General features: G+C 38.9%; 1 long non-coding RNA gene across 1 annotated transcript in view; it reads right to left on the bottom strand.

Annotated features, from left to right (window-relative positions):
• Nucleotides 1–7,544: 7,544 nt before the first annotated feature.
• The window catches only part of LOC144582900 (uncharacterized), a 28,040-nt gene continuing 20,124 nt past the window's right edge, over nt 7,545–15,460 (bottom strand). The window contains exons 2-3 of the long non-coding RNA XR_013536452.1: nt 13,973–14,095; nt 7,545–9,243 (exon numbers count right to left, since the gene is read on the bottom strand). This is a non-coding gene — a long non-coding RNA (uncharacterized LOC144582900). The remainder of the gene's footprint in view (nt 9,244–13,972; nt 14,096–15,460) is intronic.

The following is a 15,460-nucleotide window of genomic DNA, read 5'->3' as shown; positions in this document are numbered from 1 at the left end:
GAGAGACGCCAGGCTCCGCAACACCACCTACGAGGCAGCCGTGGGGACAAACCAGTTAGGGCGGTTTCCTCTGGAAGATCCCGCCGACTGCGCTCGCTTTGCTAATTAAGGCGGGTTCGGCCCGGCGCGGTGACTCAGGCCTGTAATCTCAGCCCTTTGGGAGGCCGAGGCCGGTGGATCAGCTGAGGTTGGGAGTTCGAGACCAGCCTGACCAACATGGAGAAACCCTGTCTCTACTAAAAATACAAAATTAGCCGTGTGGGGTGGCATATGTGTGTCATCCCAGCTACTAGGGAGGCTGAAGCAAGAGAATCGCTTGAACCCGAGAGGCGAGGTTGCAGTGAGCCAAGATCAGGCCACTGCACTCCAGTCTGGGCGACAAGAATGAAACTCTATCTCAAAATAAAACAAACAAAAAGAAAGAATGGGTACGTTGTTTTTTGTTTTGTGTGTGTGTGTGTTTTTTTTTTTTTTTTTTTTGACGGAAGAGAGGAAATGCCATAAATTTCAACTGGAAACAAATGCAAGGAGATGAAAGAAGGTGATTCATAGGAATGGGTAAAAAATACTCCAGGAATCTTCAGCGAAATAATCACATTACAGGAATTAATTTTTGTTAAACGGATCCACAACTATGAGGGACACTAGTAAATTAGGCAAATAAATTGGATCAGGGCTTACAGGTCATTCTTCCACTCATTTATTTACTCAATAAATATTTATTGAGTATCTGTTAGGTATAAGGAACGATGCTAGGCCTTGGACCTATAGAGTCAAACATACAAATAAGGTCTCTGGGTCCTTGGAGTTTGGCATACCCTAGCAGCTGGGCCCTAGCAGTAGCAGGCTGCTGGCCTGGAACAAATGAACAATTGGAGCAAGACCCAGGTTAGCTTCAGCTCCTGTTGGGACAGCTGCTGCCCCTGATCAGGAACTGGAGAGAAGCTTTCAGAGCAGAAGCCAAGAAAAGGGGGAAGAGAAGAAGCGGGAAGGGGAGAATATAGCAGGGTGGAGGTGAGATGGACTTAGCAGGGTTGCATCTCAGCTCAGACCCCAAACTTTTGAGAGCAGGTGGCTGGCTGCTTGTGGACTTGACTGCCCTCCTTCCACTGCTGCCTCAGGCGTCCACTCCTACAGATGTAGCCAATTTTAAAGAAAAATCTCATCCACAAAGATTACTCAGTTCCCAGCCTTTGGTTCTGTGGTAAATTCATCCTCCTCACAAAGAAAGGATGGAAAAAAGGGCAATGAAGTCCTTTCTTCTCCCCCACACAGATCTCTTCCTGATTTAGCAAAACTCATTTTCCTGGCTTCTACAGAACAAAGAAAAATACTTTTTGTGAAACCCAAAAGGGAGGCCACATTAAATTTTCATTGGCCTACTTTTATTAGTTATGCCACTTCAAAGACAGATTGCATTATGTTCAATAGACTTTGTAAAAGAAAGGCAGATTGCATTGGTAATATGTCTTGGAAACACCTCAGTAGAAAATGTGTTAAAAATTTATTGGTTGAAAGGACTTTTGACAAAGACAATTGACCTCTCCGTGCCTCAGTTCCATCATTAGTAAAGTAGGTGATAATAATGGCACCTCTCCTGTGAGGATTAAATGAGTTCACTTTTGCAAAGCTCTCAGAACTGTGCTTGATACCGAGTAACTTTTACGAAATTGTCAGTTACTGTTTTCTTTACGGTTTATTTCCTTGAGTATTTTCTCACTAGCTCTGCCTCCTTCCCCCAACAGTTGTGTTGATCCCCAACCAATTGTCTTGTCTTCAAAATTACAAAATCTGATTAACATTGCATAGTGATAAAGTGTAATTGTGGGAGAAGAAATAGTTGTTTTTATGAAAATGAAATGAAATGCCTTGGAAATATTTGATAAAACCAAGTTATTAATAATAAAAAAAAAAGCGGCCGGGCGTGGTGGCTCACGCCTGTAATCCCAGCACTTTGGGAGGCCGAGGTGGGTGGATCATGAGGTCAAGAGATCGAGACCATCCTGGTCAACATGGTGAAACCCCGTCTCTACTAAAAATACAAAAAATTAGCTGGGCATGGTGGTGCGTGCCTGTAATCCCAGCTACTCAGGAGGCTGAGGCAGGAGAATTGCCTGAACCCAGGAGGCAGAGGTTGCGGTGAGCCGAGATCGCGCCATTGCACTCCAGCCTGGGTAACAAGAGCGAAACTCTGTCTCAAAAAAAGAGAAAAAGCTGTTGAATGGTGAATATCAGAAGAGAATCACAAACACTATGATTCTGTACGTTTTTTAAAAAATATCTTGCTCCACCTTCATTTTAAACAAACTCAAATTAGGAATCATAGAGAATAGGTTATCAGTGGGGAAGAAATCCAAGGCAGAACTGAACCAGAGGAACCGCATCCAAATAAAAGGCCTTGGCCCTGTAGCCCTGCATATACACATAGAGTATGTGAATAGATATCCAGTGTGTCTGTGTGACACTAAAGTTTCATGTGGGTATAGGGAGTATTATTAGGGAAAAAGTCCAAAAAAGCTTTTGGCTGGAGATAACTTAAAAAAAAAGATTGAGAAACAGTGATGTAAAAAAATGGTTAAAGTGACATATATATCATATATATGATGTAAAAAAAAAAAGGAAATAAAAAAGAAAAACAAAAAACATAAAATGGTTGAAGTGAGCCGGGCACAGTGATTGACACCTGTAATCTCAGCACTTTGGGAGGCCAAGGTGGGCAGATCACTTGAGGTCAGGAGTTCGAGACCAGCCTGGCCAACATGATAAAACCCTGTCTCTACTAAAAATGTAAAAATTAGCCAGGTGTGGTAGCCGGTGCCTGTAATCCCAGCATCTCCGGAGGCTGAGAAAGGAGAATCGCTTGAACTCCGAAGGCGGAGGTTGCAGGGAGCCAAGATTGCAACATTACACTCCAGCCTGGGTGGCAAGAGTGAAACTCCATCTCAAAAAAAAAAAAAAAAAAAAAAGTTTAAAATATGTATATTGTTATGATCTCAGATTTTAATCGGTTTTTCAATTAATCCACCAACCATTATCCTGGTCTGATAATGTCATGCTTTACTGATAATGACAAAGTGCACTGCGCACCAAAAACGGGCCTGAAATGTTCAAAGGAGTCAGAGAAGCCAGCATCGAGATAACAACGGGAGGATGAAACCAGATTTGCTGAACTGGTCAGAATGAGGCAGGCTTGCGGAAACAAGGTGTGCCACAGCCTTCTGTGTAAACAATACTACAAGTCATTCTGTTTTGCTAAAGCTTAAAGTATAGAGAAGAGACTGAAGATGGATGAGGGTGGACAGATAGCCAGACAAAGGCCAAGTATTGAACAGCTTAATGTAATAAGCAAAGGCATTTAGACTTATCTGATAGGTGAAAGCAGGACATCAAAAAATGTCGAATCTGGCAGTGACATGATCAGATCTACGTACTAAGGAGATCACTGTGGTGGCCAAGGCAGAAGCGGGGAGATCAGCTAAGAAGTTTTTGCGATAGTCTAAGAGATGCTGAGCCCTAAACTAGGGCAGTGGCAGAACATATGGCAAGGAGGCGTCTAGTGATTTTAACTGGATTCTTCCTCACGTTTAATCCCTCTTGGCTCCACCAACCAAGAACCCATCCATTGACTTTGTCCCCTGTTCTCAGGGTGGTGATTGACCTAAGCCAACCAATGCATCCCATCACTCTAGCCATGATGTCTGCTTCATGAATGCACACTTTGCCCTTCTGGGACATTGGGATTATAAGAAAGGTTTGTTGGTTATTTTGGGGACAGCAGCTTCTCTCTTTAGCTGAACATGAACAGAGAAGCATGAAGCCCTAATTGGGGTTGGCAGTCTTTTGACAACCATAAACTAGGGTGACCATTTAATTTATCATCCAAAACAAGGTCACATTTGAGAGAAAGATAGTGCTATAAATAATTATGTTATGACAATAGATGTAACTGAGACTGTCTAGTAAACCGGAATAGATGGTCCCTGCACCGTGAGAAGAGATGGCCTCAGGATGACGCAAACACCATTAAAAGCCAAGGGGAAATTAAAAAGAAACTGGATCCTTGATGATATTGACTATATGAAGCTTCATTTGATATCTACCCCATTTCTAAACTTTTTAGTTATGAGAGTAAAAATTTCCTTTATTATGTTTTTTTTAATTTGGTATTTAAAATTGCCAGCATTGAAGAAGTAGAAAGAATAGTATAATGAACACCCCCATCTCCCCAAACCAGATTCAACAATTGTCAAGATGCTGCCACCATTCTTCATTTATTTTCCTTTTTCTGATTAAGTATTTAAAATATATCAAGAAATTTCACTCTGGACATTTGAGTATGCATTCCTGCCAAATGTAGACAATCTCTGACATACCTGGACCGTGTGACATCTAACAAAAATTACTGATAACGTTTTGTGTCACCTGATATCCAAATTTTATTACAGAAAACGTTTAAATAGCTGGTTTGCTCATATCAGATCCAAACAAAGTCCACACATAGCAGTAGATGATTGCTGTCATTTGAATGTTCCCTCCAGAACTCATGTTGAAACTTAACACTGAATGCAACAGTGTTGGGAATTGAGGCTTAATAGGAGGTGTGCAGGTAATGAGGGCTCCTTCCTCATAAAGGAAGTAATGCTATTATCATGGGACTGGGTTAGTTGTTGGGTGAGTTGTTACAAAGCAAGCTCAGCCCCTCCTGCTTTTATCTTTTGCATGTACTCACTTGCCCTTCCACATTTCCACAATGGGATGATGCAGCCCAAGGGCCCTCACCGGACACCAGCACCATGCCCTTCAACTCTCCAACTTCTAGAACTGTAAGAAATAAAGTTCTTTTTTTTTTTTTTAGTAGAGACAGGGTTTCACCATGTTGGTCAGGCTTGTCTTGAACTCTTGACCTCAGGTGATCCACCCACTTCGGCCACCCAAAGTGCTGGGATTTATTACCGCACCCGGCAATAAAGTTCTTTTCTTTACAAATTACCCAGTCCATAGTGTTCTTTTATGGCAACAAAATCTAGATGAAGATAATCATTATGTCATATTAGTCCTATTTTATTTTTAAAAATCCCTTTCTCCACCTTTTTAAATATATTAACTTGTAGAGAAAACTATCACCTTATTTTTAAGACAAGTTTTAGCTGGGTTTTCTGTATTTGCCACCCCGTCATTCTAACTGATCCAAGGAGTCCACATTTGTTGACATCCTGCTTTCATCTATAAGATGGTAAAGGGAGAGCATCAAGATGATTTGGGGTTGAACAAACAGGAGAGATCATGAAAAGGGAAGATCTAAGGTGATTCTTCCATTGGATCCGAGGGAAGATCCAAGATTTCTTCCGTTGGCAATTACAGAGCTAGGAAAAGTATACAGAGTAAGAAAAGAAAGTGAAGATTATGCTCTAAGGACGCTAAGACTCAAAGAATGGACAGTCGGAGGAGCGGGGAGGAGGTGGCAGAAACTACAAATAAAAAGCCAAAAAGATAGAATAAGCGAGAAGAAAGCGGGGTAGTGGAAACCAAGTAAGTTTTCAAAAAAAATGAAATAGTGAGAAATGCCAGGTGCTCACAGATAAGTAAGGATACGATAAGTAAGGATAAGATAGGAAAGGATATGATAAGTAAGGATAAGATAAGTAAGGATAAGATAAGTAAGGATAAGATAAGTAAGGATAAGATAAGTAAGGATATGATAAGTAAGGATTAGATAAGTAAGCATATGATAAGTAAGGATAAGATGAGTAAGGATATGATAAGTAAGGATAAGATAAGTAAGGATTAGATAAGTAAGGATTAGATAAGTAAGGATAAGATAAGTAAGGATATGATAAGTAAGGATATGATAAGTAAGGATTAGATAAGTAAGGATTAGATAAGTAAGGATAAGATAAGTAAGGATTAGATAAGTAAGGATAAGATAAGTAAGGATAAGATAAGTAAGGATAAGATAAGTAAGGATATGATAAGTAAGGATAAGATAAGTAAGGATTAGATAAGTAAGGATTAGATAAGTAAGGATATGATAAGTAAGGATATGATAAGTAAGGATAAGATAAGTAAGGATAAGATAAGTAAGGATAAGATAAGTAAGGATATGATAAGTAAGGATATGATAAGTAAGGATTAGATAAGTAAGGATTAGATAAGTAAGGATAAGATAAGTAAGGATATGATAAGTAAGGATATGATAAGTAAGGATTAGATAAGGATTAGATAAGTAAGGATAAGATAAGTAAGGATTAGATAAGTAAGGATAACATAAGTAAGTATATGATAAGTAAGGATAAGATAAGTAAGGATAAGATAAGTAAGGATTAGATAAGGATTAGATAAGTAAGGATTAGATAAGTAAGGATAAGATAAGTAAGGATAAGATAAGTAAGGATAAGATAAGTAAGGATTAGATAAGTAAGGATTAGATAAGTAAGGATTAGATAAGTAAGGATTAGATAAGTAAGGATTAGATAAGTAAGGATAAGATAAGTAAGGATTAGATAAGTAAGGATAAGATAAGTAAGGATATGATAAGTAAGGATTAGATAAGTAAGGATAAGATAAGTAAGGATAAGATAAGTAAGGATATGATAAGTAAGGATAAGATAAGTAAGGATATGATAAGTAAGCATAAGATAAGTAAGGATTTGATAAGTAAGGATTAGATAAGTAAGGATATGATAAGTAAGGATTAGATAAGTAAGGATAAGATAAGTAAGGATTAGATAAGTAAGGATAAGATAAGTAAGGATATGATAAGTAAGGATATGATAAGTAAGGATTAGATAAGTAAGGATATGATAAGTAAGGATAAGATAAGTAAGGATAAGATAAGTAAGGATATGATAAGTAAGGATATGATAAGATAAGGATAAGATAAGTAAGGATATGATAAGGATAAGAGAAGTAAGGATATGATAAGTAAGGATTAGATAAGTAAGGATATGATAAGTAAGGATATGATAAGTAAGGATAAGATAAGTAAGGATATGATAAGTAAGGATATGATAAGATAAGGATAAGATAAGTAAGGATATGATAAGTAAGGATAAGAGAAGTAAGGATATGATAAGTAAGGATTAGATAAGTAAGGATATGATAAGTAAGGATTAGATAAGTAAGGATAAGATAAGTAAGGATATGATAAGTAAGGATAAGATAAGTAAGGATAAGATAAGTAAGGATATGATAGGTAAGGATTAGATAAGTAAGGATATGATAAGTAAGGGTATGATAAGTAAGGGTAAGATAAGTAAGGGTAAGATAAGTAAGGATAAGATAAGTAAGGATTAGATAAGTAAGGATATGATAAGTAAGGATTAGATAAGTAAGGATATGATAAGTAAGGATTAGATAAGTAAGGATAAGATAAGTAAGGATAAGATAAGGATAAGATAAGTAAGGATATGATAAGTAAGGATAAGATAAGTAAGGATAAGATAAGTAAGTATATGATAAGTAAGGATTAGATAAGTAAGGATAAGATAAGTAAGGATAAGATAAGTAAGGATTAGATAAATAAGGATAAGATAAGTAAGGATAAGATAAGTAAGGATAAGATATGTAAGGAGTAGATAAGTAAGGATTAGATAAGTAAGGATAAAATGCCTCCATGTGATTTGCAATTAGGTGATCACTGGCGACCTAAGCAAGAAGAGTTTCATTTACAGCAGACAGACAGTGATCGCCACTCATCCCACATTCTAGAATATTCTAGAAAGTATTCTTTTAAGCCAGGTGTGGTGGCTCACGCCTGTAATCCAAGCAGTTTGGAGGCCAAGGCAGGCGGATCACCTGAGGTCGGGAATTCAAGACCAGCCTGACCAACATGGTGAAACCCCATCTTTATCTTAAAAAAAAGTATTCTTTTAAAAAAAAGTATAAATAGAACAGCATATAATGCTATTTCTCTGTGTTGTAATGTCAAATAGTTTATACAGCAAAAAGAGAAGAGAAAACCAACTCGTGGAGCTTATCATCAGTCAGATGATCAGGTCTTTGAAATGACTGTTTCTCACACTGTGATTGCTTGGATATTTGCTAAAATATTTATCCCTTGAAACACTAAGAAACCACCTTAAGGTAGGAAGACAGTGAAATGCTCTGCCTTCTTTTTAATAATATTTCACTGAACTGCCTACAACAAGGAAATAGAGCTGAGGAGTGGTTTGGGGGCTTTATCTCTAGAGAGAGAGAGAGAGAGAGAGAGTGTGTGTGTGTGTGTGTCTGTCTGTGTGTCTGTGTGTGTGTGTTTGAGACAGAGGCTCACTCTCTCTCCCAGGCTGGAGTGTAGTGGTGCCCAGGCAGTGGCATGATCTTGGCTCACTACAACCTCTGGCCTCCCAGGTTCAAGCGGTTCTGGTGCCTCAGCCTCTGAGTAGCTGGGATTACAGATATGCACCATGACACCCTCTACTTTTTGTATATTTAGTAGAGACGTGGTTTCACCATGTTGGCCAGGCTCGTTTCAAACTTCCAACTTAAGGTGATTCTCTCGCCTCTGCCTCCCAAAGTACTGGGATTCCAGGCATGAGCCACCGTGCCCAGCCTTTATTTCTAATCTTACAAGCAATTAAAAATCAAGAAATGAACTTGAAGCCACAAGGGGATATGCTAAACAAAAATATGGGTTTTTTTTAACCTTAACATGTATTTTCAGTTGACTGACAGCCAATAGTTGGCAAGCTAGTTTTGGCCTATGTCAAAGCAGTAAAATAAGTACCCTTCATGATGGTGTCCACTGTCTAATCGAGGAAAACGGGTATCTACATCATGTAGATTTGTCTAATGGTCACCCAGAGCAGCCTTGGCTGCTCAGGTGCCAGCTAGAGATAATCCCATGAAAGAAAAGCTGGCACCAGTACACATATGTTGCTTTCTGGAGCCAATTTACATTTTGTGCTTTTGTCTAGCTGAGCCAAAACAGCATAAACAATGCCAAACTCAGTTTTCTGATTATTTTCAGGCTGATTGAATCTGGCACATGACATGGTTTTATCTAATTAACCCACATGTGGTACAAAACAAAACAAATTTGAAATGGAAAGCTCTTTCTGCCTTTATTGAAAGATGGAGGTGAATATGTAATTATTTTGTCCTTGTCTCTCAGCCAAATTTATAGTTGAGAGAGGAGGGCTTTTTCTCCTAGATAGCAAAACAAGTTCTGTGTATTACCTATTATAATTAAAATTGATTATGTTTTACATTTTTTCAAATTCAGCTCTTCTCTCTTCTCTCTCTGCCCTAAAAAGAGAAGAAATGGGTAGAAGGTATGTTCCTAATAAACATGTGGGCTGTAAAAGGAAAACCTGTTTTTGGCGACCCACACGACACTTTTTATACCAAATGTGTGGGTTTTTTCCTCATACCAATCAATTCTCCACCCTTCTGGAAACCAAGTGTGTGTCCTACAATTCAGTTCTGACACTAACTACCCTGTAATTACTGCAGACCCCACAGGTTACAGGCTTAGGTCCTGTAACACTGCCCCCACTTCAGATGCCAATTGCAAGTCCCAGGTTAGCACCTGTACTTCTGACTGACTGGCTATTAACCAGAGGTTCCCGTGACCCCCTTCTCAGGTATAAGAATTTTCTGTAACGGCTCACAGAACTCAGTGAAACGTTTTATTGATTACTACTAGTTTATTATAAAGGACACAACTATTATAAACAGCCACATAGGAGAGATGCACAAGACAAGGTATTGGCGGTGGGATGCACGGAGCTTCTGTGCCCTCTCTGGACACCCATCCTCTCATCATCTCAACAGGTTCATCAGCCCAGAAGCTTTTCAAATCCTATTGTTAATTGTTTATATTTTAATAAACTTAAGGGGTTTTTTAATTACAAAAAAGTAATAGGAAGTTCTATTACATATGCACGCTCGATTAAAACATTAGACATTGGTGATTGAACTCAACTTCCAGCCCTTCTCCCCTCCCTGAAGGTCAGGGGATGGGGCTAAAAATACAACTCCCTAATCACATGGTTGGCTTCCCTGACAATTAGCTCCCGTTATCTAAGAGTCACCTTGTTATCATAAACTCAGTATATTTATGATATAGTTTATGTTATTTGTTTGATATGGTTTATGTTATGTGTTTGATACGGTTTATGTTATATGTTTGATATGGTTTATGTTATGTGTTTGATATGGTTTATGTTATGTGTTTGATATGGTTTATGTTATGTGTTTGATACGGTTTATGTTATATGTTTGATATGGTTTATGTTATGTGTTTGATATGGTTTATGTTATGTGTTTGATATGGTTTATGTTATGTGTTTGATACGGTTTATGTTATATGTTTGATATGGTTTATGTTATGTGTTTGATATGGTTTATGTTATGTGTTTGATACGGTTTATGTTATATGTTTGATACGGTTTATGTTATTTGTTTGATATGGTTTATGTTATATGTTTGATATGCTTTATGTTATGTCTGTGATGCGGCATGGTTGAAAGGAGCTTCTTACGAGTACCAAAAGATGCTCCTGTCACTCCTCACTCAGGAATTCTAAGGATATTAGGAGCTCTGTGCCAGGAACTATGGATGAAGACTGATGTGATTTAAATGTCCCCTCCAAAACTCATGTTGATATTTAATTGTCAATGTAATGGTATTGGGAAGTGATGCTTTTAAGGGATGATTATTTTATGACAGGATTAAAGCCATTTTCACGGGAGTGGGCTCCTGACAGGTACACTTAGCCCCCGTTCTTTCTCTTGTGTGCTTCCTTCCTCACCATGTTACATCTTTCACCACGCTGCGAAGCAAGAAGATCTTCATCAGGTATCAACATCATGCATAGTCTCGGACTTCCCAACCTCCAGAATAATGAGCCAAATAGACTACTTTCCCTCGTAAATTAGCTACTTTGTGGCATTGTGTTACAGCAGGAGAAAATGGACTAAGGTGAAGACTAAATATATGTTTCTTATATCACAGTATGTTTGCTTAAAAAACAATCTCAAAATGACATAAGAGATCTTTTTTTTTTTTTTTTGAGACAGAGTCTGGCTCTGTTGCCAGGCTGAAGTGCAGTGGCAGTATCTCAGCTCACTACAACCTCCGCCTCCTGGGTTCAAGTGCTTCTCCTGCCTCAGCCTCCCTAGTAGCTGCGATTACAGGCATGTGCCACCATGCTCAGCTAATTCTTGTATTTTTTAGTAGAGATGGGGTTTCACCATGTTGGTGAGGCCGGTCTCAAACTCCTGACCTCATGATCCACCCACCTCAGCCTCCAAAAGTGCTGGGATTACAGGCATGAGCCACTGCACCTGGCCCATAAGAGATCATTGAATGATGTTAAAAGTTAAAAAAAAAAAGCAAAAAACCAGAAAACAAACAAAAAAAAAAAACCAGATGAGACTGTCTATTAGATTTTGAAGAAGAAATGTGTCAGGCAAAGTACAAGTTCAGCTATCCATTCAGGGTTGTAATTCTTCTATACTTAATCATATTTAAAAATGATGGCCTCTCTGGGCATGGTGCCTCTCATCTGTAATCCCAGCACTTTGGGAGGACTGCTTGATTCCAGGAGTTTGAGACCAGCCACCTGTAAAAAAAGTTAACAACAACAACAAAAAGCTGGGCATGGTGGCATTCACCTGTGGTCCTAGCTACTCAAGTGGCTGAGTTGGGAGGATCACTTGAGCCTAGGGGGTTGAGGCTACAGTAAGCTGTGATCCTGCCACTGCACTCCAGCCTGCGCAACAAAATGAGACCCACTCTCAAAAAAAAAAAATGTGGTCTGACAGTGGTCATCATACTGCTCATCTAGAATTGCCTCAGAATATCTATCCAAGGCCAGGAGCGGTGGCTCAAGCCTGTAATCCCAGCACTTTGGGAGGCCAAGGCGGGTGGATCACGAGGTCAAGAGATCGAGACCATCCTGGTCAACAAGGTGAAACCCCATCTCTACTAAAAATACAAAAAATTAGCCGGGCATGGTGGCGGTGCCTGTAATCCCAGCTACTCAGGAGGCTGAGGCAGGAGAATTGCCTGAACCCAGGTGGAGGTTGTGGTGAGCCAAGATTGCGCCATTGCACTCCAGCCTGGGTAACAAGAGCGAAACTCTGTCTCAAAAAAAAAAAAGAATATCTATCCAATACTTTTTGTTTTGAGGTGGACTATTGCTCTTTCACCCTGGCTGACGTAAAGTGGCGAGATCTCAGTTCACTGCAACCTCTGCCTCCCCAGGTTCAAGTGATCCTCCTGCCCCAGCCTCCCCAAGTAGCTGGGATTAAAGGTACCCATCACCATGCCTGGTTAATTTTTTATATTTTTAGTAGAGACAGGGTTTTGCCATATTGGCCAGGCTGGTCTGGTGATTCACCCGCCTTGGCCGCCCAAAGCGCTACCCAGCCTATCCAATACAATTCCGACAACAATGGGACTTAGCAAAATGCTGTTGTCCATGTTATTGGAAGTGATAATGTTGTTGGAGTAGAAAGAGGTACCTACCTACCATTTATCTCTCAATTTGTTTCTGAAATGATGCTAAATAAAGTAAAATGTACCTAAATATAAATCATCCATGGGTCCCCAGGCCACAGGCAACTCTACTGGCATAGGCCCTGTGAGGGATGAGGTCTGGTTGGCAGCCATCTCAAATAGTAAGATTTACTACATGCGATAGGATCGGGATTGAGGGGCACTTAACCAGAGCAACCACTGTGTGCCATGGGGCCAAGGCCACGGAGATGATCCACGTGGTGAAGAAGTTGGTTCCAAATGAGGGGATGGAGCAAATAAGTAAATATCTTGAGGATAATGGGAATTGGGTTATTAATTTTTGGAGGTACAGGTATGAAAAAGGGAAAACTAGAACACCTCAGTGGCATTGGATTAGAATTGGTGTAAACTCCGCTTCATATTTATATCAATATCTATCTACATTAGTTTAGATATTAGTATAGATATATTTATATCAATATCTATGTATATTAGTTTAGATATTAGTATAGATATATTTATATCAATATCTATGTATATTAGTTTAGATAGTATAGATATATTTATATCAATATCTATCTACATTAGTTTAGATATTAGTATAGATATCTTTATATCAATATCTATCTATATTAGTTTAGATATTAGTATAGATATATTTATATCAATATCTATCTACATTAGTTTAGATATTAGTATAGATATATTTATATCAGTATCTATCTACATTAGTTTAGATATTAGTGTAGATATATTTATATCAATATCTATCTATATTAGTTTTCTGTTGCTGATATAACAAATTATCACAGACTTGGTGGCTTAAAACAACACACATTTATTAGCTCACATTTCCATAGGTCAGAAGTCCAAGAGGGCTCAGCTGGGTTCTAGGCATAGTGCATTATAAGGCCGAAATCAAGTTATCTGTCAGGCTGGGCCTTTATCTGGGGGCTCTGGGAAATAATCTGCTTCCAGAATCATTCAGGTTGTTGGTGGAATTTAGTTCCTTGCATTTGTAGGATTGAGGTTTCTGTTTTCTTTTTGTCTTCAGCTCTGAGACCACCTGTATTCCACATTATATTGCTCTAATCCCATCATCTAGCCAGCAACAGCACATCAAACCTTCTTATGCTGCAAATCTATCTGACTTCCCTTCTGCTCCCAGCTGGCGGAAACTGTGCTTTTAAATGATTCACCTGAACTGACCAAGGTTACCTGAATGATCTTAAGGTCAAATGATTTAGTGCTATAATCACACCTGCAAAAATCCCTTCACTACAGTACCTACTTTAATGTTCAATTGAATAACCAGGAGACAAGAATCTCAGGAAAGCCACTTTTAGAATCAGTCTAGCCGGGCACAGTGGCTCACGCCTATAATCCCGGCACTTTGGGAGGCTGACACGGGTGGATCACGAGGTCAAGAGATCGAGACCATCCTGGTCAACAAGATGAAACCCTGTCTCTACTAAAAACACAAAAATTAGCTGGGCATGGTGGTGCGTACCTGTAGTCCCAGCTACTCGGGAGGCTGAGGCAGGAGAATTGCTTGAACCCAGGAGGCAGAGGTTGCGGTGAGCCGAGATCATGCCATTACACTCCAGTCTGGGTAACAACAGCGAAACTCCGTCTCCAAATATAAATAAATAAATAAATAAAAATTTAAAAATAGAATTCTGTCTACTATATTATCTATACTTCGTCAGTGGGTCAGTAGATATCTACATGGATTGATACAGAAATAGAGACATGTTTCATATATATGTCTTCTAAAAGGGCCTAGAAGCTATGACACCCCAGTAAAAAGGAGTACACTTTACACCCAAATCTTTGTTTCTAAATACCACTCCCCACTAAAAGGAAACATGGTTCCTGGTTGAAATGCATATTTTCATGGCTGAGGCAGGAAAAGTACAAGAGAAATCTGGAACATCTTATACCAGAAAGCAAAGAAGCACTCGAAGAATGATAAGGACATCTCAAAAGGATACAGGGGGCTGGGCACAGTGGCTCACGCCTGTAATCTCAGCACTTTCGGAGACTGAGGTGGGAAGATTTGTCTGAGCCCAGGAGTTTGACACCAGTGTGGGCAACATGGTGCCCCCATCTCCATATTTAAAAATCAAAAAAAAAAAAAAAAAGGATACAGCAGTCTTCATGAAGCAGCTTTCACTGTTCAAATGTGCCAATCAAAGTAATGATAGTACTGAATGATAACCTGTTGAATAAATATCCACGGGTGCTTATTTGTAAACATGAATACGAAAGGGAAAAGGGAAAGCTCTTCCTTACAGCTGAATTCTAGCTAATAAGTACAGAAGGAACGATGGAGTTAGAAATTCCTATTTCACAATCATAAATGATTCAGGCAGAAAACATCAATGGATGCAAAAACCCGAGGGTAAATGTTTGATGAGGAGCAGGATATTTGCATAGCCTCAAAGTAGCTCCCTGAAAATTGCATATTGGCTGCCTATTAATTATTCAATAACCACACTGTAGAGAAACCCAGCATGTTCCATCATAACCGAGTGATAATAGTCAGCGCTACCAATACTGGGACAAACTAGAATATTATGTTTCCCAACATAATGGACTGAGAAAAACACAGCATCTTTTCTGTGGTAGTCCTGTCAAAATACAGAGCCTTATTTGAATTTTGAGGAAACATCAGACAAACCCATATTAAAAAACACTGCAAAGTTATGGGCCGGTACTCTTCAAGAAATGTCAAAACCATTAAAGACAAGGAAAAACTTGGGAATGGTTCCAGCTTGAAAGAGAAGAGACAAGACAACTAAATGGTCCTAGATCATGAAGAAAGGGGCAAAATGGAAGAAATTTGCTTTCAGTTTGTTTTGTTATGAAGAATTTACTGGAACATTTGGCAAAATTTGAATGGAATCTGTGTATTTGATGGTAATAAGCATTGATGTTAATTTCTTTATTCTTATGGGTATACTGTGGTTATGTAGGAGAGTGTTCTGATTTTTAG

Source organism: Callithrix jacchus, chromosome 5, assembly GCF_049354715.1.
Source record: "Callithrix jacchus isolate 240 chromosome 5, calJac240_pri, whole genome shotgun sequence".
In the NCBI taxonomy this organism is placed as follows: domain Eukaryota; kingdom Metazoa; phylum Chordata; class Mammalia; order Primates; family Cebidae; genus Callithrix; species Callithrix jacchus.
The sequence above is the reverse complement of the archived record's forward strand: the minus strand, read 5'-3'. Positions and strand labels throughout refer to the sequence as shown.